The sequence below is a fragment of the Somniosus microcephalus genome, unplaced genomic scaffold, assembly GCF_052327205.1.
Source record: "Somniosus microcephalus isolate GS21.2 unplaced genomic scaffold, FLI_Smic_1.0 unresolved_chr5, whole genome shotgun sequence".
In the NCBI taxonomy this organism is placed as follows: domain Eukaryota; kingdom Metazoa; phylum Chordata; class Chondrichthyes; order Squaliformes; family Somniosidae; genus Somniosus; species Somniosus microcephalus.
Window position 1 is genome coordinate 24,272,291 of NW_028225183.1, and position 26,994 is coordinate 24,299,284.

General features: G+C 46.6%; 14 non-coding genes across 14 annotated transcripts; all 14 read left to right on the top strand.

Annotated features, from left to right (window-relative positions):
• Positions 1-67: 67 nt before the first annotated feature.
• trnad-guc (transfer RNA aspartic acid (anticodon GUC)) lies at positions 68-139 on the top strand. Its single transcript has one exon. It is a non-coding gene; the product is annotated as a tRNA-Asp (tRNA).
• A 2,165-nt stretch (positions 140-2,304) lies between these two features.
• trnad-guc (transfer RNA aspartic acid (anticodon GUC)) lies at positions 2,305-2,376 on the top strand. The gene has a single exon. It is a non-coding gene; the product is annotated as a tRNA-Asp (tRNA).
• Positions 2,377-3,070: 694 nt separating this feature from the next.
• Positions 3,071-3,142, top strand: trnae-uuc (transfer RNA glutamic acid (anticodon UUC)). The gene has a single exon. It is a non-coding gene; the product is annotated as a tRNA-Glu (tRNA).
• A 5,231-nt stretch (positions 3,143-8,373) lies between these two features.
• trnad-guc (transfer RNA aspartic acid (anticodon GUC)) lies at positions 8,374-8,445 on the top strand. The gene has a single exon. It is a non-coding gene; the product is annotated as a tRNA-Asp (tRNA).
• Positions 8,446-10,390: 1,945 nt separating this feature from the next.
• trnad-guc (transfer RNA aspartic acid (anticodon GUC)) lies at positions 10,391-10,462 on the top strand. The gene has a single exon. It is a non-coding gene; the product is annotated as a tRNA-Asp (tRNA).
• A 3,984-nt stretch (positions 10,463-14,446) lies between these two features.
• trnad-guc (transfer RNA aspartic acid (anticodon GUC)) lies at positions 14,447-14,518 on the top strand. The gene has a single exon. It is a non-coding gene; the product is annotated as a tRNA-Asp (tRNA).
• Positions 14,519-16,471: 1,953 nt separating this feature from the next.
• On the top strand, positions 16,472-16,543 carry trnad-guc (transfer RNA aspartic acid (anticodon GUC)). Its single transcript has one exon. It is a non-coding gene; the product is annotated as a tRNA-Asp (tRNA).
• A 1,960-nt stretch (positions 16,544-18,503) lies between these two features.
• trnad-guc (transfer RNA aspartic acid (anticodon GUC)) lies at positions 18,504-18,575 on the top strand. Its single transcript has one exon. It is a non-coding gene; the product is annotated as a tRNA-Asp (tRNA).
• A 703-nt stretch (positions 18,576-19,278) lies between these two features.
• Positions 19,279-19,350, top strand: trnae-uuc (transfer RNA glutamic acid (anticodon UUC)). The gene has a single exon. It is a non-coding gene; the product is annotated as a tRNA-Glu (tRNA).
• A 1,182-nt stretch (positions 19,351-20,532) lies between these two features.
• On the top strand, positions 20,533-20,604 carry trnad-guc (transfer RNA aspartic acid (anticodon GUC)). Its single transcript has one exon. It is a non-coding gene; the product is annotated as a tRNA-Asp (tRNA).
• A 693-nt stretch (positions 20,605-21,297) lies between these two features.
• On the top strand, positions 21,298-21,369 carry trnae-uuc (transfer RNA glutamic acid (anticodon UUC)). The gene has a single exon. It is a non-coding gene; the product is annotated as a tRNA-Glu (tRNA).
• Positions 21,370-22,563: 1,194 nt separating this feature from the next.
• On the top strand, positions 22,564-22,635 carry trnad-guc (transfer RNA aspartic acid (anticodon GUC)). Its single transcript has one exon. It is a non-coding gene; the product is annotated as a tRNA-Asp (tRNA).
• Positions 22,636-23,328: 693 nt separating this feature from the next.
• Positions 23,329-23,400, top strand: trnae-uuc (transfer RNA glutamic acid (anticodon UUC)). The gene has a single exon. It is a non-coding gene; the product is annotated as a tRNA-Glu (tRNA).
• A 1,181-nt stretch (positions 23,401-24,581) lies between these two features.
• Positions 24,582-24,653, top strand: trnad-guc (transfer RNA aspartic acid (anticodon GUC)). Its single transcript has one exon. It is a non-coding gene; the product is annotated as a tRNA-Asp (tRNA).
• Positions 24,654-26,994: the final 2,341 nt, after the last annotated feature.

Genomic DNA, 26,994 nt, shown 5'->3' on the forward strand with positions numbered 1-26,994 from the left:
TCCCTTCTGCCTCTGTCCCTCTGTTCACAGGTCGATTTTTGCTCTGACAGATTCGGCACCTTTCAGTTCCTCGTTAGTATAGTGGTGAGTATCCCCGCCTGTCACGCGGGAGACCGGGGTTCAATTCCCCGACGGGGAGAATTTTTAACATCCCCAATTTTAAACCTTTGGGCAGCTCCTTAAAAAGACCCTGGGAAAAGTTGAATAGAACAAAATGAACGAAAATAATTTTAAAATATGAACATGACGAAATTTATAACAACTCCCTGCACCAGTTCCTCGTTAGTAGAGTGTTCTCCTTCTGTTTGCCTGTTGTGTGGGGCACTGAGGAGGGAGAGAGAAAATGAGATAACAGCGGGAGAAAGCACGACTGCTCTTTCAAAGAGACAGCACAGGCACGATTGGCCGAATGGCCTCCCACCGTGCTGCCAGCCTCCATGAATGCATGACACTGAGATGGATATCTGAGACATACCCACACAAAGAGAGCACATACGGGTATTTTGTGTGTGTTTGCTGCTTTGTCTCAAGCACTGCATAACCATTTCCTGGACAATGTCGTGGATATTATGATGTTCAGTTTTCACTTCCCCGACGGCTTCTCTCTGACTTTATGCCTCTGTCTCTGAGAAAAGCATAGAAGGAAATATATGGCAAATGGACCCCTTCCCGCACTTGATGCTGTGGCTTAGTGAACATGTCCTTTGTGTTCTCGTCTAAAAGATGTCATCTTGTACGAAAAGTTTGCCTAGCGTGAAAGTGATCTGAATTTCAAAGCAGCAAGGAGGAAAGTCTGCGTTGCTCTGCTTGCTGGCAGGCAGATTCTTGCAGCTTCTTGCAGCTTCCCTGGTGGTTAGGATTCGGCGCTTTCACCGCCGCGGCCCGTGGTTCGATTCCCGGTTAGGGAACAGTGCGTTTTGAGGCTGTTTGAAATGCCTCCAATCAATGCACCCGCGCGAAGCAATGCCTGCTCCTGATCAACCTTTGCAATTTCAACACTGCTGCTGCCTCAACAGGTACACAATGCACTTCCTTGCCTTTTGTAAAATGCCTGCTGTTTCAAAGTCAGCAGGAAATTACATTTGGGACGAGAGGGTGGTTGGAGTCTGGAACTCACTGCCTGAAAGGGTTGTGGAGGCAGAAACCCTCACAACATTTAAGAAGCATTTGGATGAGCATTTGAAATGCCATAGCATACAAGGCTACGGGCCAAATGCTGGAATATGGGATTAGATTAGACAGGGCTTGATGGCCGGCATGGACACGATGGGCCGAAGGGCCTCTATCCGTGCTGTATTACGCTATGACTCTATGACTATGTCCACATTTAACTGCAGCTGACAGTGTCAGAACAGTCACGGTTATTATCAAACTTCCATGTATTTTCTTGCAGGCTGCACCCCCCTAACAAACTTAGCTTATCACAGCACGGCTATCAATCAACTCAACGCCAGTTTGAAGAATGCAACATTTGAAAGTTAGCAACGTGTGCAAGACTTTAGTGAGAGAGAGTTGGGCCGTGATAACATTTCTAAGCAGTAAGATATTCAGTAGGCCTGAGCCCTTGCTGCGTAATACAATTCTCCCCATACTGATTCTGCAATCTTCAATTGGTCTCCTCTGGCTACCGTCATACCTGCCACTGGCAAGCGTTTCTCCTTATTACCTCAATCAAATCCCCTTGTAATTTTGAAAGCCTCTTATTAAATTTCCTCTTAACCGTCTGAGGAAAACAATCACAAACTCTCAACATAACTGACGTTCCTTATCCCTCGGACCACTCTGCAAGACGTCAAACTGACTGTCTCGCTCTGTATGTCTATCTTTGTCTCCCTCTTTGTCCCTGTCTCTCTCTGTATAGGATTCTGAGGGTGCTTGACAGGATAGATGCAGGGAGGATGTTTCCCCTCCTGGGGGAATCTACAACTAGGGGGCAAAGCTCCAGGATATCCGGTCGCCCATTTAAAACGGAGATGAGGAGGAATTTGTTCTCTCAGAATGTCGTGAATCTTTGGAATCCTCTACCCCAGAGAGCTGTGGAGGCGGAGCCACTGAATATATTCAAGGTGGAGATAGACATATATTTGAGCTGCAGTGGAGTCAAGGGTTATGGGGAGCGGGCAGGAAAGTGGCGTTGAGTACAAGATCTGATCAGCCATGATCTTATTGAATGGCGGGGCAGGCTCGAGGGGCCGAATGGCCCACTCCTGCTCCGATTCCTTCTGTTCTTATTTCTGTCCCTTCTGCCTCTGTCCCTCTGTTCACAGGTCGATTTTTGCTCTGACAGATTCGGCACCTTTCAGTTCCTCGTTAGTATAGTGGTGAGTATCCCCGCCTGTCACGCGGGAGACCGGGGTTCAATTCCCCGACGGGGAGAATTTTTAACATCCCCAATTTTAAACCTTTGGGCAGCTCCTTAAAAAGACCCTGGGAAAAGTTGAATAGAACAAAATGAACGAAAATAATTTTAAAATATGAACATGACGAAATTTATAACAACTCCCTGCACCAGTTCCTCGTTAGTAGAGTGTTCTCCTTCTGTTTGCCTGTTGTGCGGGGCACTGAGGAGGGAGAGAGAAAATGAGATAACAGCGGGAGAAAGCACGACTGCTCTTTCAAAGAGACAGCACAGGCACGATTGGCCGAATGGCCTCCCACCGTGCTGCCAGCCTCCATGAATGCATGACACTGAGATGGATATCTGAGACATACCCACACAAAGAGAGCACATACGGGTATTTTGTGTGTGTTTGCTGCTTTGTCTCAAGCACTGCATAACCATTTCCTGGACAATGTCGTGGATATTATGATGTTCAGTTTTCACTTCCCCGACGGCTTCTCTCTGACTTTATGCCTCTGTCTCTGAGAAAAGCATAGAAGGAAATATATGGCAAATGGACCCCTTCCCGCACTTGATGCTGTGGCTTAGTGAACATGTCCTTTGTGTTCTCGTCTAAAAGATGTCATCTTGTCCGAAAAGTTTGCCTGGCGTGAAAGTGATCTGAATTTCAAAGCAGCAAGGAGGAAAGTCTGCGTTGCTCTGCTTGCTGGCAGGCAGCTTCTTGCAGCTTCCCTGATGGTCTAGTGGTTAGGATTCGGCGCTTTCACCGCCGCGGCCCGGGTTCGATTCCCGGTTAGGGAACAGTGCGTTTTAAGGCTGTTTGAAATGCCTCCAATCAATGCACCGGCGCGAAGCAATGTCTGCTCCTGATCAACCTTTGCAATTTCAACACTGCTGCTGCCTCAACAGGTACACAATGCACTTCCTTGCCTTTTGTAAAATGCCTGCTGTTTCAAAGTCAGCAGGAAATTACATTTGGGACGAGACAATTTAAACGTGTACATGCCCACATTTAACTGCAGCTGACAGTGTCAGAACAGTCACGGTTATTATCAAACTTCCATGTATTTTCTTGCAGGCTGCACCCCCCTAACAAACTTATCACAGCACGGCTATCAATCAACTCAACGCCAGTTTGAAGAATGCAACATTTGAAAGTTAGCAACGTGTGCAAGACTTTAGTGAGAGAGAGTTGGGCCGTGATAACATTTCTAAGCAGTAAGATATTCAGTAGGCCTGAGCCCTTGCTGCGTAATACAATTCTCCCCATACTGATTCTGCTATCTTCAATTGGTCTCCTCTGGTTACCGTCATACCTGCCACTGGCAAGCGTTTCTCCTTATTACCTCAATCAAATCCCCTTGTAATTTTGAAAGCCTCTTATTAAATTTCCTCTTAACCGTCTGAGGAAAACAATCACAAACTCTCAACATAACTGAAGTTCCTTATCCCTCGGACCACTCTGCAAGACGTCAAACTGACTGTCTCGCTCTGTATGTCTATCTTTGTCTCCCTCTTTGTCCCTGTCTCTCTCTGTATAGGATTCTGAGGGTGCTTGACAGCATAGATGCAGGGAGGATCTTTCCCCTCCTGGGGGAATCTACAACTAGGGGGCAAAGCTCCAGGATATCCGGTCGCCCATTTAAAACGGAGATGAGGAGGAATTTGTTCTCTCAGAATGTCGTGAATCTTTGGAATCCTCTACCCCAGAGAGCTGTGGAGGCGGAGCCACTGAATATATTCAAGGTGGAGAGAGACATATATTTGAGCTGCAGTGGAGTCAAGGGTTATGGGGAGCGGGCAGGAAAGTGGCGTTGAGTACAAGATCTGATCAGCCATGATCTTATTGAATGGCGGGGCAGGCTCGAGGGGCCGAATGGCCCACTCCTGCTCCTATTCCTTCTGTTCTTATTTCTGTCCCTTCTGCCTCTGTTCACAGGTCGATTTTTGCTCTGACAGATTCGGCACCTTTCAGTTCCTCGTTAGTATAGTGGTGAGTATCCCCGCCTGTCACGCGGGAGACCGGGGTTCAATTCCCCGACGGGAAAATTTTTTAACATCCCCAATTTTAAACCTTTGTGCAGCTCCTTAAAAAGACCCTGGGAATAGTTGAATAGAACAAAATGAACGAAAATAATTTTAAAATATGTACTTGACGAAATTTATAACAACTCCGTGCACCAGTTCCTCGTTAGTAGAGTGTTCTCCTTCTGTTTGCCTGTTGTGTGGGGCTCTGAGGAGGGAGAGAGAAAATGAGATAACAGCGGGAGAAAGCACGACTGCTCTTTCAAAGAGACAGCACAGGCACGATTGGCCGAATGGCCTCCCACCGTGCTGCCAGCCTCCATGAATGCATGACACTGAGATGGATATCTGAGACATACCCACACAAAGAGAGCACATACGGGTATTTTGTGTGTGTTTGCTGCTTTGTCTCAAGCACTGCATAACCATTTCCTCGACAATGTCGTGGATATTATGATGTCAGTTTTCACTTCCCCGACGGCTTCTCTCTGACTTTATGCCTCTGTCTCTGAGAAAAGGATAGAAGGAAATATATGGCAAATGGACGCCTTCCCGCACTTGATGCTGTGGCTTAGTGAACATGTCCTTTGTGTTCTCGTCTAAAAGATGTCATCTTGTACGAAAGGTTTGCCTGGCGTTAAAGTGATCTGAATTTCAAAGCAGCAAGGAGGAAAGTCTGCGTTGCTCTGCTTGCTGGCAGGCAGCTTCTTGCAGCTTTTTGCAGCTTCCCTGGTGGTCTAGTGGTTAAGATTCGGCGCTTTCACTGCCGCGGCCCGGGTTCGATTCCCGGTTAGAGAACAGTGCGTTTTGAGGCCGTTTGAAATGCCTCCAATCAATGCACCCGCGCGAAGCAATGTCTGCTCCTGATCAACCTTTAGCAATTTCAACACTGCTGCTGCCTCAACAGGTGCACAATGCACTTCCTTGCCTTTTGTAAAATGCCTGCTGTTTCAAAGTCAGCAGGAAATTACATTTGGGACGAGACAATTTAAACGTGTACATGCCCACATTTAACTGCAGCTGACAGTGTCAGAACAGTCACGGTTATTATCAAACTTCCATGTATTTTCTTGCAGGCTGCACCCCTAACAAACTTAGCTTATCACAGCACGGCTATCAATCAACTCAACGCCAGTTTGAAGAATGCAACATTTGAAAGTTAGCAACGTGTGCAAGACTTTAGTGAGAGAGAGTTGGGCCGTGATAACATTTCTAAGCAGTAAGATATTCAGTAGGCCTGAGCCCTTGCTGCGTAATACAATTCTCCCCATACTGATTCTTCAATTGGTCTCCTCTGGTTACCGTCATACCTGCCACTGGCAAGCGTTTCTCCTTATTACCTCAATCAAATCCCCTTGTAATTTTGAAAGCCTCTTATTAAATTTCCTCTTAACCGTCTGAGGAAAACAATCACAAACTCTCAACATAACTGAAGTTCCTTATCCCTCGGACCACTCTGCAAGACGTCAAACTGACTGTCTCGCTCTGTATGTCTATCTTTGTCTCCCTCTTTGTCCCTGTCTCTCTCTGTTTCGGATTCTGAGGTTGCTTGACAGGATAGATGCAGGGAGGATGTTTCCCCTCCTGGGGGAATCTACAACTAGGGGGCAAAGCTCCAGGATATCCGGTCGCCCATTTAAAACGGAGATGAGGAGGAATTTCTTCTCTCAGAATGTCGTGAATCTTTGGAATCCTCTACCCCAGAGAGCTGTGGAGGCGGAGCCACTGAATATATTCAAGGTGGAGGTAGACATATATTTGAGCTGCAGTGGAGTCAAGGGTTATGGGGAGCGGGCAGGAAAGTGGCGTTGAGTAGAAGATCTGATCAGCCATGATCTTATTGAATGGCGGGGCAGGTTCGAGGGGCCGAATGGCCCACTCCTGCTCCTATTCCTTCTATTCTTATTTCTGTCCCTTCTGCCTCTGTCCCTCTGTTCATAGGTCGATTTTTGCTTTGATAGATTCGGTACCTTTCAGTTCCTCGTTAGTATAGTGGTGAGTATCCCCGCCTGTTACGCGGGAGACCGGGGTTCAATTCCCTGACGGGGAGAATTTTTAACATCCCCAATTTTAAACCTTTGGGCAGCTCCTTAAAAAGACCCTGGGAAAAGTTGAATAGAACAAAATGAACGAAAATAATTTTAAAATATGAACATGACGAAATTTATAACAACTCCCTGCACCAGTTCCTCGTTAGTAGAGTGTTCTCCTTCTGTTTGCCTGTTGTGTGGGGCACTGAGGAGGGAGAGAGAAAATGAGATAACAGCGGGAGAAAGCACGACTGCTCTTTCAAAGAGACGGCACAGGCACGATTGGCCGAATGGCCTCCCACCGTGCTGCCAGCCTCCATGAATGCATGACACTGAGATGGATATCTGAGACATACCCACACAAAGAGAGCACATACGGGTATTTTGTGTGTGTTTGCTGCTTTGTCTCAAGCACTGCATAACCATTTCCTGGACAATGTCGTGGATATTATGATGTTCAGTTTTCACTTCCCCGACGGCTTCTCTCTGACTTTATGCCTCTGTCTCTGAGAAAAGCATAGAAGGAAATATATGGCAAATGGACCCCTTCCCGCACTTGATGCTGTGGCTTAGTGAACATGTCCTTTGTGTTCTCGTCTAAAAGATGTCATCTTGTACGAAAAGTTTGCCTGGCGTGAAAGTGATCTGAATTTCAAAGCAGCAAGGAGGAAAGTCTGCGTTGCTCTGCTTGCTGGCAGGCAGCTTCTTGCAGCTTCCCTGGTGGTCTAGTGGTTAGGATTCGGCGCTTTCACCGCCGCGGCCCGGGTTCCATTCCCGGTTAGGGAACAGTGCGTTTTGAGGCTGTTTGAAATGCCTCCAATCAATGCACCGGCGCGAAGCAATGTCTGCTCCTGATCAACCTTTGCAATTTCAACACTGCTGCCTCAACAGGTACACAATGCACTTCCTTGCCTTTTGTAAAATGCCTGCTGTTTCAAAGTCACCAGGAAATTACATTTGGGACGAGACAATTTAAACGTGTACATGCCCACATTTAACTGCAGCTGACAGTGTCAGAACAGTCACTGTTATTATCAAACTTCCATGTATTTTCTTGCAGGCTGCACCCCCCTAACAAACATAGCTTATCACAGCACGGCTATCAATCAACTCAACGCCAGTTTGAAGAATGCAACATTTGAAAGTTAGCAACGTGTGCAAGACTTTAGTGAGAGAGAGTTGGGCCGTGATAACATTTCTAAGCAGTAAGATATTCAGTAGGCCTGAGCCCTTGCTGCGTAATACAATTCTCCCCATACTGATTCTGCTATCTTGAATTGGTCTCCTCTGGTTACCGTCATACCTGCCACTGGCAAGCGTTTCTCCTTATTACCTCAATCAAATCCCCTTGTAATTTTGAAAGCCTCTTATTAAATTTCCTCTTAACCGTCTGAGGAAAACAATCACAAACTCTCAACATAACTGAAGTTCCTTATCCCTCGGACCACTCTGCAAGACGTCAAACTGACTGTCTCGCTCTGTATGTCTATCTTTGTCTCCCTCTTTGTCCCTGTCTCTCTCTGTATAGGATTCTGAGGGTGCTTGACAGGATAGATGCAGGGAGGATGTTTCCCCTCCTGGGGGAATCTACAACTAGGGGGCAAAGCTCCAGGATATCCGGTCGCCCATTTAAAACGGAGATGAGGAGGAATTTGTTCTCTCAGAATGTCGTGAATCTTTGGAATCCTCTACCCCAGAGAGCTGTGGAGGCGGAGCCACTGAACATATTCAAGGTGGAGATAGACATATATTTGAGCTGCAGTGGAGTCAAGGGTTATGGGGAGCGGGCAGGAAAGTGGCGTTGAGTACAAGATCTGATCAGCCATGATCTTAATGAATGGCGGGGCAGGCTCGAGGGGCGGAATGGCCCACTCCTGCTCCTATTCCTTCTGTTCTTATTCTTATTTCTGTCCCTTCTGCCTCTGTCCCTCTGTTCACAGGTCGATTTTTGCTCTGACAAATTCGGCACCTTTCAGTTCCTCGTTAGTATAGTGGTGAGTATCCCCGCCTGTCACGCGGGAGACCGGGGTTCAATTCCCCGACGGGGAGAATTTTTAACATCCCCAATTTTAAACCTTTGGGCAGCTCCTTAAAAAGACCCTGGGAAAAGTTGAATAGAACAAAATGAACGAAAATAATTTTAAAATATGTACATGACGAAATTTATAACAACTCCCTGCACCAGTTCCTCGTTAGTAGAGTGTTCTCCTTCTGTTTGCCTGTTGTGTGGGGCTCTGAGGAGGGAGAGAGAAAATGAGATAACAGCGGGAGAAAGCACGACTGCTCTTTCAAAGAGACAGCACAGGCACGATTGGCCGAATGGCCTCCCACCGTGCTGCCAGCCTCCATGAATGCATGACACTGAGATGGATATCTGAGACATACCCACACAAAGAGAGCACATACGGGTATTTTGTGTGTGTTTGCTGCTTTGTCTCAAGCACTGCATAACCATTTCCTCGACAATGTCGTGGGTATTATGATGTCAGCTTTCACTTCCCCGACGGCTTCTCTCTGACTTTATGCCTCTGTCTCTGAGAAAAGCATAGAAGGAAATATATGGCAAATGGACGCCTTCCCGCACTTGATGCTGTGGCTTAGTGAACATGTCCTTTGTGTTCTCGTCTAAAAGATGTCATCTTGTACGAAAAGTTTGCCTGGCGTTAAAGTGATCTGAATTTCAAAGCAGCAAGGAGGAAAGTCTGCGTTGCTCTGCTTGCTGGCAGGCAGCTTCTTGCAGCTTTTCTGGTGGTCGAGTGGTTAAGATTCGGCGCTTTTACTGCCGCGGCCCGGGTTCGATTCCCGATTAGAAAACAGTGCGTTTTGAGGCTGTTTGAAATGCCTCCAATCAATGCACCCGCGCGAAGCAATGCCTGCTCCTGATCAACCTTTTCAATTTCAACACTGCTGCTGCCTCAACAGGTACACAATGCACTTCCTTGCCTTTTGTAAAATGCCTGCTGTTTCAAAGTCAGCAGGAAATTACATTTGGGACGAGACAATTTAAACGTGTACATGCCCACATTTAACTGCAGCTGACAGTGTCAGAACAGTCACGGTTATTATCAAACTTCCATATATTTTCTTGCAGGCTGCACCCCCCTAACAAACTTAGCTTATCACAGCACGGCTATCAATCAACTCAACGCCAGTTTGAAGAATGCAACATTTGAAAGTTAGCAAAGTGTGCAAGACTTTAGTGAGAGAGAGTTGGGCCGTGATAACATTTCTAAGCAGTAAGATATTCAGTAGGCCTGAGCCCTTGCTGCATAATACAATTCTCCCCATACTGATTCTGCTATCTTCAATTGGTCTCCTCTGGTTACCGTCATACCTGCCACTGGCAAGCGTTTCTCCTTATTACCTCAATCAAATCCCTTTGTAATTTTGAAAGCCTCTTATTAAATTTCCTCTTAACCGTCTGAGGAAAACAATCACAAACTCTCAACATAACTGAAGTTCCTTATCCCTCGGAACACTCTGCAAGACGTCAAACTGACTGTCTCGCTCTGTATGTCTATCTTTGTCTCCCTCTTTGTCCCTGTCTCTCTCTGTATAGGATTCTGAGGGTGCTTGACAGGATAGATGCAGGGAGGATGTTTCCCCTCCTAGGGGAATCTACAACTAGGGGGCAAAGCTCCAGGATATCCGGTCGCCCATTTAAAACGGAGATGAGGAGGAATTTCTTCTCTCAGAATGTCGTGAATCTTTGGAATCCTCTACCCCAGAGAGCTGTGGAGGCGGAGCCACTGAATATATTCAAGGTGGAGATAGACATATATTTGAGCTGCAGTGGAGTCAAGGGTTATGGGGAGCGGGCAGGAAAGTGGCGTTGAGTACAAGATCTGATCAGCCATGATCTTATTGAATGGCGGGGCAGGCTCGAGGGGCCGAATGGCCCACTCCTGCTCCTATTCCTTCTGTTCTTATTTCTGTCCCTTCTGCCTCTGTTCACAGGTCGATTTTTGCTCTGACAGATTCGGCACCTTTCAGTTCCTCGTTAGTATAGTGGTGAGTATCCCCGCCTGTCACGCGGGAGACCGGGGTTCAATTCCCCGACGGGGAGAATTTTTAACATCCCCAATTTTAAACCTTTGTGCAGCTCCTTAAAAAGACCCTGGGAAAAGTTGAATAGAACAAAATGAACGAAAATAATTTTAAAATATGTACTTGACGAAATTTATAACAACTCCGTGCACCAGTTCCTCGTTAGTAGAGTGTTCTCCTTCTGTTTGCCTGTTGTGTGGGGCTCTGAGGAGGGAGAGAGAAAATGAGATAACAGCGGGAGAAAGCACGACTGCTCTTTCAAAGAGACAGCACAGGCACGATTGGCCGAATGGCCTCCCACCGTGCTGCCAGCCTCCATGAATGCATGACACTGAGATGGATATCTGAGACATACCCACACAAAGAGAGCACATACGGGTATTTTGTGTGTGTTTGCTGCTTTGTCTCAAGCACTGCATAACCATTTCCTCGACAATGTCGTGGATATTATGATGTCAGTTTTCACTTCCCCGACGGCTTCTCTCTGACTTTATGCCTCTGTCTCTGAGAAAAGGATAGAAGGAAATATATGGCAAATGGACGCCTTCCCGCACTTGATGCTGTGGCTTAGTGAACATGTCCTTTGTGTTCTCGTCTAAAAGATGTCATCTTGTACGAAAGGTTTGCCTGGCGTTAAAGTGATCTGAATTTCAAAGCAGCAAGGAGGAAAGTCTGCGTTGCTCTGCTTGCTGGCAGGCAGCTTCTTGCAGCTTTTTGCAGCTTCCCTGGTGGTCTAGTGGTTAAGATTCGGCGCTTTCACTGCCGCGGCCCGGGTTCGATTCCCGGTTAGAGAACAGTGCGTTTTGAGGCCGTTTGAAATGCCTCCAATCAATGCACCCGCGCGAAGCAATGTCTGCTCCTGATCAACCTTTAGCAATTTCAACACTGCTGCTGCCTCAACAGGTGCACAATGCACTTCCTTGCCTTTTGTAAAATGCCTGCTGTTTCAAAGTCAGCAGGAAATTACATTTGGGACGAGACAATTTAAACGTGTACATGCCCACATTTAACTGCAGCTGACAGTGTCAGAACAGTCACGGTTATTATCAAACTTCCATGTATTTTCTTGCAGGCTGCACCCCTAACAAACTTAGCTTATCACAGCACGGCTATCAATCAACTCAACGCCAGTTTGAAGAATGCAACATTTGAAAGTTAGCAACGTGTGCAAGACTTTAGTGAGAGAGAGTTGGGCCGTGATAACATTTCTAAGCAGTAAGATATTCAGTAGGCCTGAGCCCTTGCTGCGTAATACAATTCTCCCCATACTGATTCTTCAATTGGTCTCCTCTGGTTACCGTCATACCTGCCACTGGCAAGCGTTTCTCCTTATTACCTCAATCAAATCCCCTTGTAATTTTGAAAGCCTCTTATTAAATTTCCTCTTAACCGTCTGAGGAAAACAATCACAAACTCTCAACATAACTGAAGTTCCTTATCCCTCGGACCACTCTGCAAGACGTCAAACTGACTGTCTCGCTCTGTATGTCTATCTTTGTCTCCCTCTTTGTCCCTGTCTCTCTCTGTTTCGGATTCTGAGGTTGCTTGACAGGATAGATGCAGGGAGGATGTTTCCCCTCCTGGGGGAATCTACAACTAGGGGGCAAAGCTCCAGGATATCCGGTCGCCCATTTAAAACGGAGATGAGGAGGAATTTCTTCTCTCAGAATGTCGTGAATCTTTGGAATCCTCTACCCCAGAGAGCTGTGGAGGCGGAGCCACTGAATATATTCAAGGTGGAGGTAGACATATATTTGAGCTGCAGTGGAGTCAAGGGTTATGGGGAGCGGGCAGGAAAGTGGCGTTGAGTAGAAGATCTGATCAGCCATGATCTTATTGAATGGCGGGGCAGGTTCGAGGGGCCGAATGGCCCACTCCTGCTCCTATTCCTTCTATTCTTATTTCTGTCCCTTCTGCCTCTGTCCCTCTGTTCATAGGTCGATTTTTGCTTTGATAGATTCGGTACCTTTCAGTTCCTCGTTAGTATAGTGGTGAGTATCCCCGCCTGTTACGCGGGAGACCGGGGTTCAATTCCCTGACGGGGAGAATTTTTAACATCCCCAATTTTAAACCTTTGGGCAGCTCCTTAAAAAGACCCTGGGAAAAGTTGAATAGAACAAAATGAACGAAAATAATTTTAAAATATGAACATGACGAAATTTATAACAACTCCCTGCACCAGTTCCTCGTTAGTAGAGTGTTCTCCTTCTGTTTGCCTGTTGTGTGGGGCACTGAGGAGGGAGAGAGAAAATGAGATAACAGCGGGAGAAAGCACGACTGCTCTTTCAAAGAGACGGCACAGGCACGATTGGCCGAATGGCCTCCGACCGTGCTGCCAGCCTCCATGAATGCATGACACTGAGATGGATATCTGAGACATACCCACACAAAGAGAGCACATACGGGTATTTTGTGTGTGTTTGCTGCTTTGTCTCAAGCACTGCATAACCATTTCCTGGACAATGTCGTGGATATTATGATGTTCAGTTTTCACTTCCCCGACGGCTTCTCTCTGACTTTATGCCTCTGTCTCTGAGAAAAGCATAGAAGGAAATATATGGCAAATGGACCCCTTCCCGCACTTGATGCTGTGGCTTAGTGAACATGTCCTTTGTGTTCTCGTCTAAAAGATGTCATCTTGTACGAAAAGTTTGCCTGGCGTGAAAGTGATCTGAATTTCAAAGCAGCAAGGAGGAAAGTCTGCGTTGCTCTGCTTGCTGGCAGGCAGCTTCTTGCAGCTTCCCTGGTGGTCTAGTGGTTAGGATTCGGCGCTTTCACCGCCGCGGCCCGGGTTCCATTCCCGGTTAGGAAACAGTGCGTTTTGAGGCTGTTTGAAATGCCTCCAATCAATGCACCGGCGCGAAGCAATGTCTGCTCCTGATCAACCTTTGCAATTTCAACACTGCTGCCTCAACAGGTACACAATGCACTTCCTTGCCTTTTGTAAAATGCCTGCTGTTTCAAAGTCACCAGGAAATTACATTTGGGACGAGACAATTTAAACGTGTACATGCCCACATTTAACTGCAGCTGACAGTGTCAGAACAGTCACTGTTATTATCAAACTTCCATGTATTTTCTTGCAGGCTGCACCCCCCTAACAAACATAGCTTATCACAGCACGGCTATCAATCAACTCAACGCCAGTTTGAAGAATGCAACATTTGAAAGTTAGCAACGTGTGCAAGACTTTAGTGAGAGAGAGTTGGGCCGTGATAACATTTCTAAGCAGTAAGATATTCAGTAGGCCTGAGCCCTTGCTGCGTAATACAATTCTCCCCATACTGATTCTGCTATCTTGAATTGGTCTCCTCTGGTTACCGTCATACCTGCCACTGGCAAGCGTTTCTCCTTATTACCTCAATCAAATCCCCTTGTAATTTTGAAAGCCTCTTATTAAATTTCCTCTTAACCGTCTGAGGAAAACAATCACAAACTCTCAACATAACTGAAGTTCCTTATCCCTCGGACCACTCTGCAAGACGTCAAACTGACTGTCTCGCTCTGTATGTCTATCTTTGTCTCCCTCTTTGTCCCTGTCTCTCTCTGTATAGGATTCTGAGGGTGCTTGACAGGATAGATGCAGGGAGGATGTTTCCCCTCCTGGGGGAATCTACAACTAGGGGGCAAAGCTCCAGGATATCCGGTCGCCCATTTAAAACGGAGATGAGGAGGAATTTGTTCTCTCAGAATGTCGTGAATCTTTGGAATCCTCTACCCCAGAGAGCTGTGGAGGCGGAGCCACTGAATATATTCAAGGTGGAGATAGACATATATTTGAGCTGCAGTGGAGTCAAGGGTTATGGGGAGCGGGCAGGAAAGTGGCGTTGAGTACAAGATCTGATCAGCCATGATCTTAATGAATGGCGGGGCAGGCTCGAGGGGCGGAATGGCCCACTCCTGCTCCTATTCCTTCTGTTCTTATTCTTATTTCTGTCCCTTCTGCCTCTGTCCCTCTGTTCACAGGTCGATTTTTGCTCTGACAGATTCGGCACCTTTCAGTTCCTCGTTAGTATAGTGGTGAGTATCCCCGCCTGTCACGCGGGAGACCGGGGTTCAATTCCCCGACGGGGAGAATTTTTAACATCCCCAATTTTAAACCTTTGGGCAGCTCCTTAAAAAGACCCTGGGAAAAGTTGAATAGAACAAAATGAACGAAAATAATTTTAAAATATGTACATGACGAAATTTATAACAACTCCCTGCACCAGTTCCTCGTTAGTAGAGTGTTCTCCTTCTGTTTGCCTGTTGTGTGGGGCTCTGAGGAGGGAGAGAGAAAATGAGATAACAGCGGGAGAAAGCACGACTGCTCTTTCAAAGAGACAGCACAGGCACGATTGGCCGAATGGCCTCCCACCGTGCTGCCAGCCTCCATGAATGCATGACACTGAGATGGATATCTGAGACATACCCACACAAAGAGAGCACATACGGGTATTTTGTGTGTGTTTGCTGCTTTGTCTCAAGCACTGCATAACCATTTCCTCGACAATGTCGTGGGTATTATGATGTCAGCTTTCACTTCCCCGACGGCTTCTCTCTGACTTTATGCCTCTGTCTCTGAGAAAAGCATAGAAGGAAATATATGGCAAATGGACGCCTTCCCGCACTTGATGCTGTGGCTTAGTGAACATGTCCTTTGTGTTCTCGTCTAAAAGATGTCATCTTGTACGAAAAGTTTGCCTGGCGTTAAAGTGATCTGAATTTCAAAGCAGCAAGGAGGAAAGTCTGCGTTGCTCTGCTTGCTGGCAGGCAGCTTCTTGCAGCTTTTCTGGTGGTCTAGTGGTTAAGATTCGGCGCTTTTACTGCCGCGGCCCGGGTTCGATTCCCGATTAGAAAACAGTGCGTTTTGAGGCTGTTTGAAATGCCTCCAATCAATGCACCCGCGCGAAGCAATGCCTGCTCCTGATCAACCTTTTCAATTTCAACACTGCTGCTGCCTCAACAGGTACACAATGCACTTCCTTGCCTTTTGTAAAATGCCTGCTGTTTCAAAGTCAGCAGGAAATTACATTTGGGACGAGACAATTTAAACGTGTACATGCCCACATTTAACTGCAGCTGACAGTGTCAGAACAGTCACGGTTATTATCAAACTTCCATATATTTTCTTGCAGGCTGCACCCCCCTAACAAACTTAGCTTATCACAGCACGGCTATCAATCAACTCAACGCCAGTTTGAAGAATGCAACATTTGAAAGTTAGCAAAGTGTGCAAGACTTTAGTGAGAGAGAGTTGGGCCGTGATAACATTTCTAAGCAGTAAGATATTCAGTAGGCCTGAGCCCTTCCTGCATAATACAATTCTCCCCATACTGATTCTGCTATCTTCAATTGGTCTCCTCTGGTTACCGTCATACCTGCCACTGGCAAGCGTTTCTCCTTATTACCTCAATCAAATCCCTTTGTAATTTTGAAAGCCTCTTATTAAATTTCCTCTTAACCGTCTGAGGAAAACAATCACAAACTCTCAACATAACTGAAGTTCCTTATCCCTCGGACCACTCTGCAAGACGTCAAACTGACTGTCTCGCTCTGTATGTCTATCTTTGTCTCCCTCTTTGTCCCTGTCTCTCTCTGTATAGGATTCTGAGGGTGCTTGACAGGATAGATGCAGGGAGGATGTTTCCCCTCCTAGGGGAATCTACAACTAGGGGGCAAAGCTCCAGGATATCCGGTCGCCCATTTAAAACGGAGATGAGGAGGAATTTCTTCTCTCAGAATGTCGTGAATCTTTGGAATCCTCTACCCCAGAGAGCTGTGGAGGCGGAGCCACTGAATATATTCAAGGTGGAGATAGACATATATTTGAGCTGCAGTGGAGTCAAGGGTTATGGGGAGCGGGCAGGAAAGTGGCGTTGAGTATAAGATCTGATCAGCCATGATCTTATTGAATGGCGGGGCAGGCTCGAGGGGCCGAATGGCCCACTCCTGCTCCGATTCCTTCTGTTCTTATTTCTGTCCCTTCTGCCTCTGTCCCTCTGTTCACAGGTCGATTTTTGCTCTGACAGATTCGGCACCTTTCAGTTCCTCGTTAGTATAGTGGTGAGTATCCCCGCCTGTCACGCGGGAGACCGGGGTTCAATTCCCCGACGGGGAGAATTTTTAACATCCCCAATTTTAAACCTTTGGGCAGCTCCTTAAAAAGACCCTGGGAAAAGTTGAATAGAACAAAATGAACGAAAATAATTTTAAAATATGAACATGACGAAATTTATAACAACTCCCTGCACCAGTTCCTCGTTAGTAGAGTGTTCTCCTTCTGTTTGCCTGTTGTGTGGGGCACTGAGGAGGGAGAGAGAAAATGAGATAACAGCGGGAGAAAGCACGACTGCTCTTTCAAAGAGACAGCACAGGCACGATTGGCCGAATGGCCTCCCACCGTGCTGCCAGCCTCCATGAATGCATGACACTGAGATGGATATCTGAGACATACCCACACAAAGAGAGCACATACGGGTATTTTGTGTGTGTTTGCTGCTTTGTCTCAAGCACTGCATAACCATTTCCTGGACAATGTCGTGGATATTATGATGTTCAGTTTTCACTTCCCCGACGGCTTCTCTCTGACTTTATGCCTCTGTCTCTGAGAAAAGCATAGAAGGAAATATATGGCAAATGGACCCCTTCCCGCACTTGATGCTGTGGCTTAGTGAACATGTCCTTTGTGTTCTCGTCTAAAAGATGTCATCTTGTACGAAAAGTTTGCCTGGCGTTAAAGTGATCTGAATTTCAAAGCAGCAAAGAGGAAAGTCTGCGTTGCTCTGCTTGCTGGCAGGCAGCTTCTTGCAGCTTCCCTGGTGGTCTAGTGGTTAAGATTCGGCGCTTTCACTGCCGCGGCCCGGGTTCGATTCCCGATTAGAGAACAGTGCGTTTTGAGGCTGTTTGAAATGCCTCCAATCAATGCACCCGCGCGAAGCAATGCCTGCTCCTGATCAACCTTTGCAATTTCAACACTGCTGCTGCCTCAACAGGTACACAATGCACTTCCTTGCCTTTTGTAAAATGCCTGCTGTTTCAAAGTCAGCAGGAAATTACATTTGGGACGAGACAATTTAAACGTGTGCATGCCCACATTTAACTGCATGTGACAGTGTCAGAACAGTCACGGTTATTATCAAACTTCCATGTATTTTCTTGCAGGCTGCACCCCCCTAACAAACTTAGCTTATCACAGCACGGCTATCAATCAACTCAACGCCAGTTTGAAGAATGCAACATTTGAAAGTTAGCAAAGTGTGCAAGACTTTAGTGAGAGAGAGTTGGGCCGTGATAACATTTCTAAGCAGTAAGATATTCAGTAGGCCTGAGCCCTTGCTGCATAATACAATTCTCCCCATACTGATTCTGCTATCTTCAATTGGTCTCCTCTGGTTACCGTCATACCTGCCACTGGCAAGCGTTTCTCCGTATTACCTCAATCAAATCCCCTTGTAATTTTGAAAGCCTCTTATTAAATTTCCTCTTAACCGTCTGAGGAAAACAATCACAAACTCTCAACATAACTGAAGTTCCTTATCCCTCGGACCACTCTGCAAGACGTCAAACTGACTGTCTCGCTCTGTATGTCTATCTTTGTCTCCCTCTTTGTCCCTGTCTCTCTCTGTATAGGATTCTGAGGGTGCTTGACAGGATAGATGCAGGGAGGATGTTTCCCCTCCTAGGGGAATCTACAACTAGGGGGCAAAGCTCCAGGATATCCGGTCGCCTATTTAAAACGGAGATGAGGAGGAATTTCTTCTCTCAGAATGTCGTGAATCTTTGGAATCCTCTACCCCAGAGAGCTGTGGAGGCGGAGCCACTGAATATATTCAAGGTGGAGATAGACATATATTTGAGCTGCAGTGGAGTCAAGGGTTATGGGGAGCGGGCAGGAAAGTGGCGTTGAGTAGAAGATCTGATCAACCATGATCTTATTGAATGGCGGGGCAGGCTCGAGGGGCCGAATGGCCCACTCCTGCTCCTATTCCTTCTGTTCTTATTCTTATTTCTGTCCCTTCTGCCTCTGTCCCTCTGTTCACAGGTCGATTTTTGCTCTGACAGATTCGGCACCTTTCAGTTCCTCGTTAGTATAGTGGTGAGTATCCCCGCCTGTCACGCGGGAGACCGGGGTTCAATTCCCCGACGGGGAGAATTTTTAACATCCCCAATTTTAAACCTTTGAGCAGCTCCTTAAAAAGACCCTGGGAAAAGTTGAATAGAACAAAATGAACGAAAATAATTTTAAAATATGTGCATGACGAAATTTATAACAACTCCCTGCACCAGTTCCTCGTTAGTAGAGTGTTCTCCTTCTGTTTGCCTGTTGTGTGGGGCTCTGAGGAGGGAGAGAGAAAATGAGATAACAGCGGGAGAAAGCACGACTGCTCTTTCAAAGAGACAGCACAGGCACGATTGGCCGAAAGGCCTCCCACCGTGCTGCCAGCCTCCATGAATGCATGACACTGAGATGGATATCTGAGACATACCCACACAAAGAGAGCACATACGGGTATTTTGTGTGTGTTTGCTGCTTTGTCTCAAGCACTGCATAACCATTTCCTGGACAATGTCGTGGATATTATGATGTCAGTTTTCACTTCCCCGACGGCTTCTCTCTGACTTTATGCCTCTGTCTCTGAGAAAAGCACAGAAGGAAATATATGGCAAATGGACGCCTTCCCGCACTTGATGCTGTGGCTTAGTGAACATGTCCTTTGTGTTCTCGTCTAAAAGATGTCATCTTGTAGGAAAGGTTTGCCTGGCGTTAAAGTGATCTGAATTTCAAAGCAGCAAGGAGGAAAGTCTGCTTTGCTCTGCTTACTGGCAGGCAGCTTCTTGCAGCTTCTTGCAGCTTCCCTGGTGGTCTAGTGGTTAGGATTCGGCGCTTTCACCGCCGCGGCCCGGGTTCGATTCCCGGTTAGGAAACAGTGCGTTTTGAGGCTGTTTGAAATGCCTCCAATCAATGCACCCGCGCGAAGCAATGTCTGCTCCTGATCAACCTTTAGCAATTTCAACACTGCTGATGCCTCAACAGGTACACAATGCACTTCCTTGCCTTTTGTAAAATGCCTGCTGTTTCAAAGTCAGCAGGAAATTACATTTGGGACGAGACAATTTAAACGCGTATATGCCCACATTTAACTGCAGCTGACAGTGTCAGAACAGTCACGGTTATTATCAAACTTCCATGTATTTTCTTGCAGGCTGCACCCCTAACAAACTTAGCTTATCACAGCACGGCTATCAATCAACTCAACGCCAGTTTGAAGAATGCAACATTTGAAAGTTAGCAACGTGTGCAAGACTTTAGTGAGAGAGAGTTGGGCCGTGATAACATTTCTAAGCAGTAAGATATTCAGTAGGCCTGAGCCCATGCTGCGTAATACAATTCTCCCCATACTGATTCTGCTATCTTCAATTGGTCTCCTCTGGTTACCGTCATACCTGCCACTGGCAAGCGTTTCTCCTTATTACCTCAATCAAATCCCCTTGTAATTTTGAAAGCCTCTTATTAAATTTCCTCTTAACCGTCTGAGGAAAACAATCACAAACTCTCAACATAACTGAAGTTCCTTATCCCTCGGACCACTCTGCAAGACGTCAAACTGAGTGTCTCGCTCTGTATGTCTATCTTTGTCTCCCTCTTTGTCCCTGTCTCTCTCTGTATAGGATTCTGAGGTTGCTTGACAGGATAGATGCAGGGAAGATGTTTCCCCTCCTGGGGGAATCTACAACTAGGGGGCAAAGCTCCAGGATATCCGGTCGCCCATTTAAAACGGAGATGAGGAGGAATTTCTTCTCTCAGAATGTCGTGAATCTTTGGAATCCTCTACCCCAGAGAGCTGTGGAGGCGGAGCCACTGAATATATCCAAGGTGGAGGTAGACATATATTTGAGCTGCAGTGGAGTCAAGGGTTATGGGGAGCGGGCAGTGAAAGTGGCGTTGAGTAGAAGATCTGAACAGCCATGATCTTATTGAATGGCGGGGCAGGTTCGAGGGGCCGAATGGCCCACTCCTACTCCTATTCCTTCTATTCTTATTTCTGTCCCTTCTGTCCCTCTGTTCACAGGTAGATTTTTGCTTTGACAGATTCAGCACCTTTCAGTTCCTCGTTAGTATAGTGGTGAGTATCCCCGCCTGTCACGCGGGAGACCGGGGTTCAATTCCCCGACGGGGAGAATTTTTAACATCCCCAATTTTAAACCTTTGGGCAGCTCCTTAAAAAGACCCTGGGAAAAGATGAATAGAACAAAATGAACGAAAATAATTTTAAAATATGAACATGACGACATTTATAACAACTCCCTGCACCAGTTCCTCGTTAGTAGAGTGTTCTCCTTCTGTTTGCCTGTTGTGTGGGGCACTGAGGAGGGAGAGAGAAAATGAGATAACAGCGGGAGAAAGCACGACTGCTCTTTCAAAGAGACAGCACAGGCACGATTGGCCGAATGGCCTCCCACCGTGCTGCCAGCTCCATGAATGCATGACACTGAGATGGATATCTGAGACATACCCACACAAAGAGAGCACATACGGGTATTTTGTGTGTGTTTGCTGCTTTGTCTCAAGCACTGCATAACCATTTCCTGGACAATGTCGTGGATATTATGATGTTCAGTTTTCACTTCCCCGACGGCTTCTCTATGACTTTATGCCTCTGTCTCTGAGAAAATCATAGAAGGAAATATATGGCAAATGGACGCCTTCCCGCACATGATGCTGTGGCTTAGTGAACATGTCCTTTGTGTTCTCGTCTAAAAGATGTCATCTTGTACGAAAGGTTTGCCTGGCGTTAAAGTGATCTGAATTTCAAAGCAGCAAGGAGGAAAGTCTGCGTTGCTCTGCTTGCTGGCAGGAAGCTTCTTGCAGCTTCCCTGGTGGTCTAGTGGTTAAGATTCGGCGCTTTCACTGCCGTGGCCCGGGTTCGATTCCCGGTTAGGGAACAGTGCGTTTTGAGGCTGTTTGAAATGCCTCCAATCAATGCACCCGCGCGAAGCAATGCCTGCTCCTGATCAACCTTTGCAATTTCAACACTGCTGCTGCCTCAACAGGTACACAATGCACTTCCTTGCCTTCTGTAAAATGCCTGCTGTTTCAAAGTCAGCAGGAAATTACATTTGGGACGAGACAATTTAAACGTGTACATGCCCACATTTAACTGCAGCTGACAGTGTCAGAACAGTCACTGTTATTATCAAACTTCCATGTATTTTCTTGCAGGCTGCACCCCCCTAACAAACTTAGCTTATCACAGCACGGCTATCAATCAACTCAACGCCAGTTTGAAGAATGCAACATTTGAAAGTTAGCAACGTGTGCAAGACTTTAGTGAGAGAGAGTTGGGCCGTGATAACATTTCTAAGCAGTAAGATATTCAGTAGGCCTGAGCCCTTGCTGCGTAATACAATTCTCCCCATACTGATTCTGCTATCTTCAATTGGTCTCCTCTGGTTACCGTCATACCTGCCACTGGCAAGCGTTTCTCCTTATTACCTCAATCAAATCCCCTTGTAATTTTGAAAGCCTCTTATTAAATTTCCTCTTAACCGTCTGAGGAAAACAATCACAAACTCTCTACATAACTGAAGTTCCTTATCCCTCGGACCACTCTGCAAGACGTCAAACTGAGTGTCTCGCTCTGTATGTCTATCTTTGTCTCCCTCTTTGTCCCTGTCTCTCTCTGTATAGGATTCTGAGGTTGCTTGACAGGATAGATGCAGGGAGGATGTTTCCCCTCCTGGGGGAATCTACAACTAGGGGGCAAAGCTCCAGGATATCCGGTCGCCCATTTAAAACGGAGATGAGGAGGAATTTCTTCTCTCAGAATGTCGTGAATCTTTGGAATCCTCTACCCCAGAGAGCTGTGGAGGCGGAGCCACTGAATATATTCAAGGTGGAGATAGACATATATTTGAGCTGCAGTGGAGTCAAGGGTTATGGGGAGCGGGCAGGAAAGTGGCGTTGAGTAGAAGATCTGATCAGCCATGATCTTATTGAATGGCGGGGCAGGCTCGAGGGGCCGAATGGCCCACTCCTGCTACTGTTCCTTCTGTTCTTATTCTAATTTCTGTCCCTTCTGCCTCTGTCCCTCTGTTCACAGGTCGATTTTTGCTCTGACAGATTCGGCACCTTTCAGTTCCTCGTTAGTATAGTGGTGAGTATCCCCGCCTGTCACGCGGGAGACCGGGGTTCAATTCCCCGACGGGGAGAATTTTTCACATCCCCAATTTTAAACCTTTGAGCAGCTCCTTAAAAAGACCCTGGGAAAAGTTGAATAGAACAAAATGAACGAAAATAATTTTAAAATATGTACATGACGAAATTTATAACAACTCCCTGCACCAGTTCCTCGTTAGTAGAGTGTTCTCCTTCTGTTTGCCTGTTGTGTGGGGCTCTGAGGAGGGAGAGAGAAAATGAGATAACAGCGGGAGAAAGCACGACTGCTCTTTCAAAGAGACAGCACAGGCACGATTGGCCGAAAGGCCTCCCACCGTGCTGCCAGCCTCCATGAATGCATGACACTGAGATGGATATCTGAGACATACCCACACAAAGAGAGCACATACGGGTATTTTGTGTGTGTTTGCTGCTTTGTCTCAAGCACTGCATAACCATTTCCTGGACAATGTCGTGGATATTATGATGTCAGTTTTCACTTCCCCGACGGCTTCTCTCTGACTTTATGCCTCTGTCTCTGAGAAAAGCATAGAAGGAAATATATGGCAAATGGACGCCTTCCCGCACTTGATGCTGTGGCTTAGTGAACATGTCCTTTGTGTTCTCGTCCAAAAGATGTCATCTTGTACGAAAGGTTTGCCTGGCGTGAAAGTGATCTGAATTTCAAAGCAGCAAGGAGGAAAGTCTGCGTTGCTCTGCTTGCTGGCAGGCAGCTTTTTGCAGCTTCCCTGGTGGTCTAGTGGTTAAGATTCGGCGCTTTCACTGCCGTGGCCCGGGTTCGATTCCCGGTTAGGGAACAGTGCGTTTTGAGGCTGTTTGAAATGCCTCCAATCAATGCACCCGCGCGAAGCAATGCCTGCTCCTGATCAACCTTTGCAATTTCAACACTGCTGCTGCCTCAACAGGTACACAATGCACTTCCTTGCCTTCTGTAAAATGCCTGCTGTTTCAAAGTCAGCAGGAAATTACATTTGGGACGAGACAATTTAAACGTGTACATGCCCACATTTAACTGCAGCTGACAGTGTCAGAACAGTCACTGTTATTATCAAACTTCCATGTATTTTCTTGCAGGCTGCACCCCCATAACAAACTTAGCTTATCACAGCACGGCTATCAATCAACTCAACGCCAGTTTGAAGAATGCAACATTTGAAAGTTAGCAACGTGTGCAAGACTTTAGTGAGAGAGAGTTGGGCCGTGATAACATTTCTAAGCAGTAAGATATTCAGTAGGCCTGAGCCCTTGCTGCGTAATACAATTCTCCCCATACTGATTCTGCTATCTTCAATTGGTCTCCTCTGGTTACCGTCATACCTGCCACTGGCAAGCGTTTCTCCTTATTACCTCAATCAAATCCCCTTGTAATTTTGAAAGCCTCTTATTAAATTTCCTCTTAACCGTCTGAGGAAAACAATCACAAACTCTCAACATAACTGAAGTTCCTTATCCCTCGGACCACTCTGCAAGACGTCAAACTGAGTGTCTCGCTCTGTATGTCTATCTTTGTCTCCCTCTTTGTCCCTGTCTCTCTCTGTATAGGATTCTGAGGTTGCTTGACAGGATAGATGCAGGGAGGATGTTTCCCCTCCTGGGGGAATCTACAACTAGGGGGCAAAGCTCCAGGATATCCGGTCGCCCATTTAAAACGGAGATGAGGAGGAATTTCTTCTCTCAGAATGTCGTGAATCTTTGGAATCCTCTACCCCAGAGAGCTGTGGAGGCGGAGCCACTGAATATATTCAAGGTGGAGATAGACATATATTTGAGCTGCAGTGGAGTCAAGGGTTATGGGGAGCGGGCAGGAAAGTGGCGTTGAGTAGAAGATCTAATCATCCATGATCTTATTGAATGGCGGGGCAGGCTCGAGGGGCCGAATGGCCTGCTCCTATTCCTTCTGTTCTTATTCTTATTTCTGTCCCTTCTGTCCCTCGTTCACAGGTCGATTTTTGCTCTGACAGATTCGGCCCCTTTCAGTTCCTCGTTAGTATAGTGGTGAGTATCCCCGCCTGTCACGCGGGAGACCGGGGTTCAATTCCCCGACGGGGAGAATTTTTAACATCCCCAATTTTAAACCTTTGGGCAGCTCCTTAAAAAGACCCTGGGAAAAGTTGAATAGAACAAAATGAACGAAAATAATTTTAAAATATGTACATGACGAAATTTATAACAACTCCCTGCACCAGTTCCTCGTTAGTAGAGTGTTCTCCTTCTGTTTGCCTGTTGTGTGGGGCACTGAGGAGGGAGAGTGAAAATGAGATAACAGCGGGAGAAAGCACGACTGCTCTTTCAAAGAGACAGCACAGGCACGATTGGCCGAATGGCCTCCCACCGTGCTGCCAGCCTCCATGAATGCATGACACTGAGATGGATATCTGAGACATACCCACACAAAGAGAGCACATACGGGTATTTTGTGTGTGTTTGCTGCTTTGTCTCAAGCACTGCATAACCATTTCCTGGACAATGTCGTGGATATTATGATGTTCAGTTTTCACTTCCCCGACGGCTTCTCTCTGACTTTATGCCTCTGTCTCTGAGAAAAGCATAGAAGGAAATATATGGCAAATGGACCCCTTCCCGCACTTGATGCTGTGGCTTAGTGAACATGTCCTTTGTGTTCTCGTCTAAAAGATGTCATCTTGTACGAAAAGTTTGCCTGGCGTGAAAGTGATCTGAATTTCAAAGCAGCAAGGAGGAAAGTTTGCGTTGCTCTGCTTGCTGGCAGGCAGCTTCTTGCTGCTTTTTGCAGCTTCCCTGGTGGTCGAGTGGTTAAGATTCGGCGCTTTCACTGCCGCGGCCCGGGTTCGATTCCCGGTTAGGGACCAGTGCGTTTTGTGGCTGTTTGAAATGCCTCCAATCAACGCACCCGCGCGAAGTAATGCCTGCTCCTCATCAACCTTTGCAATTTCAACACTGCTGCTGCCTCAACAGGTACACAATGCACTTCCTTGCCTTTTGTAAAATGCCTGCTGTTTCAAAGTCAGCAGGAAATTACATTTGGGACGAGACAATTTAAACGTGTACATGCCCACATTTAACTGCAGCTGACAGTGTCAGAACAGTCACGGTTATTATCAAACTTCCATGTATTTTCTTGCAGACTGCACCCACTAACAAACTTAGCTTATCACAGCACGGCTATCAATCAACTCAACGCCAGTTTGAAGAATGCAACATTTGAAAGTTAGCAACGTGTGCAAGACTTTAGTGAGAGAGAGTTGGGCCGTGATAACATTTCTAAGCAGTAAGATATTCAGTAGGCCTGAGCCCTTGCTGCGTAATACAATTCTCCCCATACTGATTCTGTTATCTTCAATTGGTCTCCTCTGGTTACCGTCATACCTGCCACTGGCAAGCGTTTCTCCTTATTAACTCAATCAAATCCCCTTGTAATTTTGAAAGCCTCTAATTAAATTTCCTCTTAACCGTCTGAGGAAAACAATCACAAACTCTCAACATAACTGAAGTTCCTTATCCCTCGGACCACTCTGCAAGACGTCAAACTGAGTGTCTCGCTCTGTATGTCTATCTTTGTCTCCCTCTTTGTCCCTGTCTCTCTCTGTATAGGATTCTGAAGGTGCTTGACAGGATAGATGCAGGGAGGATGTTTCGCCTCCTGGGGGAATCTACAACTAGGGGGCAAAGCTCCAGGATATCCGGTCGCCCATTTAAAACGGAGATGAGGAGGAATTTCTTCTCTCAGAATGTCGTGAATCTTTGGAATCCTCTACCCCAGAGAGCTGTGGAGGCGGAGTCACTGAATATATTCAAGGTGGAGATAGACATATATTTGAGCTGCAGTGGAGTCAAGGGTTATGGGGAGCGGGCAGGAAAGTGGCGTTGAGTAGAAGATCTGATCAGCCATGATCTTATTGAATGGCGGGGCAGGCTCGAGGGGCCGAATGGCCCACTCCTGCTCCTATTCCTTCTGTTCTTATTCTTATTTCTGTCCCCTCTGTTCACAGGTCGATTTTTGCTCTGACAGATTCGGCACCTTTCAGTTCCTCGTTTGTATCGTGGTGAGTATCCCCGCCTGTTCACGCGGGAGACCGGGGTTCAATTCCCCGACGGGGAGAATTTTTAACATCCCCAATTTTAAACCTTTGGGCAGCTCCTTAAAAAGACCCTGGGAAAAGTTGAATAGAACAAAATGAACGAAAATAATTTTAAAATATGTACATGACGAAATTTTTAACAACTCCCTGCACCAGTTCCTCGTTAGTAGAGTGTTCTTCTTCTGTTTGCCTGTTGTGTGGGGCACTGAGGAGGGAGAGAGAAAATGAGATAACAGCGGGAGAAAGCACGACTGCTCTTTCAAAGAGACAGCACAGGCACGATTGGCCGAATGGCCTCCCACCGTGCTGCCAGCCTCCATGAATGCATGACAC